The sequence below is a fragment of the Lampetra fluviatilis genome, chromosome 6 (genome assembly GCF_964198595.1).
Source record: "Lampetra fluviatilis chromosome 6, kcLamFluv1.1, whole genome shotgun sequence".
Classification (NCBI taxonomy): domain Eukaryota; kingdom Metazoa; phylum Chordata; class Hyperoartia; order Petromyzontiformes; family Petromyzontidae; genus Lampetra; species Lampetra fluviatilis.
Window position 1 is genome coordinate 12,927,711 of NC_136280.1, and position 6,000 is coordinate 12,933,710.

The following is a 6,000-nucleotide window of genomic DNA, read 5'->3' on the forward strand; positions in this document are numbered from 1 at the left end:
GGCTTGAACTTCCCGGTATGTTCCTGTTGCAGAGTTATTTTTGACCTAATTTTAGGTAGGGATTTTCTATTGGAAGGATATTGTTTTAGCCAACTCCAATTAGCACGGTTGGCTACGTATGGTGCGAAATAAGTTCAACATGCATACATACAGAAACATGAAAATACGCTACTTTGGTTTTTGTGGTGTCATTTTGATAACCATACCTTAATTTTGTTTGCCGTTCCAAAAAAATGCCATTAAATAGGTAATGAGGTTCGATTTTCGAACAGAAGTAAGTCGGAGGGCATTATTATCTTGATTCGCTTAGGCATGTTTTTAATAAAAACACAAGTCAAGCATGGAATGGTTTTAAACTTGACTAATCCTCGTCAGCTAAGTTTGACCACATAAACCAATTCCAGTGGATGCCCCCATTTAATGGGAAACGTTGAACCAGTTTCAAGTTCCAACTTCTCGGTATCATCAGCAAAGACATAGCTTCAAAAACCAACACGGCATCCGTAATGTGGAAGGATCCTAATCAAGCTGTTGTTAGAGCGGTTATTAAAGCGATCTAAGATCATGTTCTGTATTCATCACTGTTTGATATACCAGTGATTTAAAAGGGAAAGGCTGATTTCTTTAACAATGGTCGAGAAGCAACTGACGTCCACATTTGACTAATTGTTCAAGCTTTAAGAGGGGGACCTACTCCCATTGCTCTGCGTCCACTTCCAAACTGGGCGGTTGTGATGACTGTTCAAATATTCTCACTTCATTTCTACACGTCGTGTGGAAGCATCTGAACAGGTGTCAATCACATCATTTCTGGGCTGCATCTTGAGTCACTGCTTATGCGACACTGTCCTAAGTATGAAACATCATGTTTTGGAAAAGGGTATGATCATGAAAGAGGACACCACAAATAACAATGGCTTGCATTGCTTCCAACAGCTATTGGCATTTCAGTGCTCAGCAATTTGTATGGATTTTTTTTTCCTCTTCGCTGGCAATATTTGAAGGGGTCAGGTCTGCTGGCAGAATGTTATTTGCATTGCGTGAACGTTCCAAGTTTGGCATTCGGTACCTCTGTATTTGCGTAAGCTGGGCATCAGCGAGTGTCTGCCCCACCTGTCATTACACATTCACCTGCATCGTGCAGCCCCAGTTATTACTGCATCTTGAGCTTTCTTAGCCACACTTTCCAAGACAACACCTTTATACCCAATGTTGCCGTAACAGGACAAGCTATGCTGAAGGCTGTAGCGATTATCTTAATGTTGTGATCGCCCAGACTTAATAACAACGATAACAGACTACGAACTCCCTCCCCTCTGTGATCTATTAGAGAGTATTTAGATGTGTGAAGGCCCACATATAGTATTGGCTTGACCAGCTTGTGTTTCTTAATTTTCCTTTGTGTTTTTTGTAATACGCTTAGCAAATGCATGTTGAGTAGTACATACTAACCAATTGTTTTAGTTCATAAAGAAGCATTAAACTTTGACATTTGATTCCATTCAATGGTTCTGGAGTTTATATGGTTTGGTGTGGAGAGATTACAAATTTATGTTGCTTACAATGGAGTGAGCTATGATGTTATTTCTCTGCTCTCAGTTTGGATTCTGACCGAGCTGCACCTCTGTTGTTGTATTGACACAGGAAGCTGTTTACAGCGATTGAGTCAACACCCGAGATATTGTATTTGTATGCTAGCAGTCACCATTAATTAACCCATTTACCCAAGTAGAGTCAGTTAATGGTCTCAACCAACTTAGCTATGACCACAACTCAACCATTGCAATTATCTGCTATGGCCTCCCAAAACTGCTCATCTCCATACTAGAGATGATATAAAATACCTGTACCAGACTCGTCACCCACACCCATACATGTGACCACATCACCTAAAAACTCTAGTCGCTCCATTGGCTCCAAAGCCAATCCTGAATACATTTCAAGATCACACAAACTCCAAGATTCTTCAGGGACTCGCCTCTCCCTACCTCTCCCCTCTCATCTCACTGAACTCCTCTCCACGGACTCGTCGCTTCATCAAACAAGCCCCCTGTCCAACGTTTGCTCAGTAGGAGGTCGCTCATTCCCCAATGCTGCCCCTTAGTCTGGAACTCCCTCCCACAGCCATTAGGGCTGTGGATTTCCTGCCCCTTATACTGGTAGGAACCCACTGGTTCCATCAGCCCACAGGGGATTATTGTGTCCGTCCGTCGTGCAGGGAGGGGCTGGGTGGGGAGGGAGGGGCTGGGTTTGGAGGGGAGGGTGGGGAGGGGCTGGGTGGGGAGGGTGGGGCTGGGTGGGAGGGGTGGGGCTGGGTGGGGAGGGGCTGGTCACCCCGTGGTGCCCTTATAAAACTCAACATTTAACCTACTCACGCCGGCTTGTGCCCGCCCTCACAGTGGCCATATTTGCGGAATACACCACGCCGCAGTTGACCCTGGCCATTGACCGAGCAACCCAACGTTCCTACCAGCTCCCTCCGCAGGAATATGTTTCAAGTCCAGGCTTAAGACCTTTTTCCCCCCTCTGCCTATGGCTGGATGTATCTACAACTTAAATATGCTCACTATTTTGTATTTTCTTGCGTTGCAGTCACATTTGGACGTTTTTAAAACAAACGATTGTATGATTGTACAATTAACCTATTTCGGCCTTCCCCCAGCTTTTGAGGGCCAAAATGCATGAATGTATCAGATGAAATGCAAACCACCCTTCACAGAGGACGAGACAGTGAACCAAAACTAGAACCCCCCCACCCCCCTGTCAGGAATATCTTAAAAAGCCCTTTTGTATTTATCGTTGATATTTACATGTTTAGTTAATATATACAGGTTTCCCTTGCTTTCTGCGGGTTCGGTTTGCGATTTTGCATATATGCGGCAAACCTATTTCCCCCCAAGATTCGCTTCATGAGGTTTGAATTTACTCACCTATGGCTTTGCGGTCGGACGTGGGACAACATTGTGTGTACTATATCTGCTGCATGTGCTGTGTGCACTACTTGGTAGGCAGCTGTCTCGTACAGTTTCGCTTTGTGCGCCCTTTTTTGGAAAGCATTTACCGCATAAAACGAGGGATAACTTTATATGGTACATGCTGTCCTAAAGTATGGCATTTCCAAATAGATAAAGGTGAAATGAGTCTTAAATAATACAAAGCAAATTTATTTTTTATATAATCCTCATTAGACTGATGTGTCAGTATCGAGATGATTCAATTGTTTAGATTTTAAAACAATATACGGGGGAGAAATCCACAAATTATATGGGTGGGTTTTGATCTTGGGCCCCCATCCAAAGTTATATTGCAAATTGACCTGTCTAAAATGTTCAGTGTTACACTTTTTAGGACAAAATAGAGCTACAGAGCCGAGGGTCTGTCATACAGTACGTCCAATACAATTGTAATAAAGGTCGTTGAGGCGACTTCTGGAATCCGGTATTTTATTCAACTTGCATTACAGCTTTCCTTCACCCTGCTGACAGGCAGTGTGAGAGGGATAGATAGAGAGAGAGACTCACTGCCACGTGGCAACCCGGAGCCCTGCTCACACGTGGCCCCTTCCTCCGTTCGTGTCGTTCGTCTCCACCCCTATTTAATACCCGGGTCACGTGGTACGTTTCCACCAATCCTGGTTAGCCTCCATGGAATATTCTAGGCTCCCTCGTAGGCTCCCGGAACCATGCCCCTGACTCATCTCCCCATTGGCTGTGGCCAACGCCAGCAGAACCAATCCTCTCCTTACAGCTGTTACCTTTGCATTACGTCAGAGCCACGCCCCTAGGCTTCCCCCCATTGGCTATAAACAAGGACCGGCAGAGCCAATCATCATGACGAGTTGTGATACGTCAGTGAGCCGGATATATCACATTACACAATAATCGGGATCAGGCAATGCAATTATTGTTTCCAACTTCCAAAGTGCCCACACATTAAATTTATTATTCGTCAGGATCAAACATCTGCCAAGTTTACGAGTTCAGGAGCTTCTTCCACTGAGTTGTGTGGTTCTTCCTCCAATACACATCTTACGAGTTCCTTTACTATTAAAACCCCTCTGTTTACTGTAAACTATGTATCAGCCAAGCACTTTGGTAGTTCTTGCTTCGCCTTAGACTCAGGTGAAGGCATCATTCGCCATCAATAAATGCATCCTCGATGATGGTCTGCAAGGCAGTAAATACGCCGTGTCGTCCACCCCATTGTAGCTTGACATCAGCATCCCTGTGGCTTGGAGATGAACTTCTGTAGGAACGTCACATTTGAATGCACGTGTTACGAGAAAGGTTCTGTTTTTCTCCGAAGTTGCCCCCGTGTGTAAACGCGCAAGTGCTTTGCTCAGCTTTGCGTTGGTCCGAAGCCTAAAGTGTAAATTCCATATTCCTATGGAGAAAGTCAGTCCGGTTATGTATATTGTCAATTTGACTGCCATGGAATTGTAACATGGGACACCGATAACATTTTAACATGAGCATATTTTTTAGTTTTTTATGTTCTTGTTTCATTTCTTTCCACAACAGGTTTGTACAATGCTTATAAGATCTAAATTCGTTTACCGATGTGCCGGCATTTGTCAAATCAAGAGAGGCGATTCCGAACGTCACAGGAAACGAAGCAATATCGAATGGCCCCCAACAACTCGAGTGGTGACTCCGGATTCGTGAAAAATGTGGGTGCGGCAAATATCAACTCACATTAAAATCTAAATGACAATATGTTAATTAACGTAACATCCACTCATCTCTATTTTTGTCCACATTTACCTACCCAATACGTACACCTCGATCCCTTGCCTACATCTCATATCTATATTTCATGTCATCTCATTAGAATTGTTTAAACATAATTTCCGCTTCGTGGCTCCCATGGGCGAGTTCTGCCACTGCCCCCTCAATCTTCCAGGAATACAAAAAAAATGCCTTTAAACGGTCTATGTTCTCTAATCCACGTGTTCTTTCTTACATCTCTCAATCTATATCGGCATTGTGTGTGAACACGCACAATACAGATACATAATGTTGGCCCCTGCATACATGTATGAGCCAATTACGTTTAAAGCAGTCCATTCTAACCACAGTACGACTAATGCACGCAGAGGCCATTACGCCAAGGTCAGGCAGAGCCAACCCCTGGCTCCGCTGCTGAACAGCAGACGTAGCAAGTTACATTGTTTCCCCTCGTTCGAATCGCACGCAATTCCATGTACGCGCTCACAGACAAAGACAAAGATCGCCCGTCTAGCCTCAACAAACTGTTGGGGCAAGTGCTGTCGACCAGCACCTCCGAAGGCCGTCGGGGCACACGAGAGGATGATTGTCCAACACCACGCCCGGCCGCCTTTGTCTCCCTATTGGTGATGTTTTACCAGGTGTTAATTTGAGGCTGAGTCAACCTAGGGAAGGCCCAGGACCGGTTCGTATAATCGTCACCGGTGTTGGCCGTGAGCGGGAATAGAACTCGGGTGACCGGGCTTCGCAGCGCTCTTAGCTGCTACTACACGACCGCCCCCCACGGACAAAAACAAAGACACGTGGTCGTATTGGCCACGCGCAAGCACCGTCAGCGAGCACTAACTCAGGCTGACACTGCACAGAGGGATTGCCTGAGTCAGCAACCACGTGTGCCCGTCTTTGTCTTCCCAGTGCTGATGCTGATCATGTCACAGGACCGGGTGTTTTCCTTTTTGTAAAGGCTGATGTGTGACCTCGAGGCGGCGGCTAAAAGTCGCATGCAAATGCCGCTTGGCCGCTGGTTGGTGGTGATGTGTAATCATGGACAGACATTGAACCGAAACTTCATTGAGGATCGCGTTGTCATGCGGATGAGCCGTGTCTCACGCCTGGATGGATCGGGTGGGTAAGTAATGTTAGCGAGCGCCTATTAAGGCATATGGGGCCGTCCATAAATGACGTCACACAACTTTGGACGATTTTTGACCCCCCCCCCCCCTCGTCACACGGCGTCACAAAAAGTCAGACCCCCCCCCCCTCAAATATGACG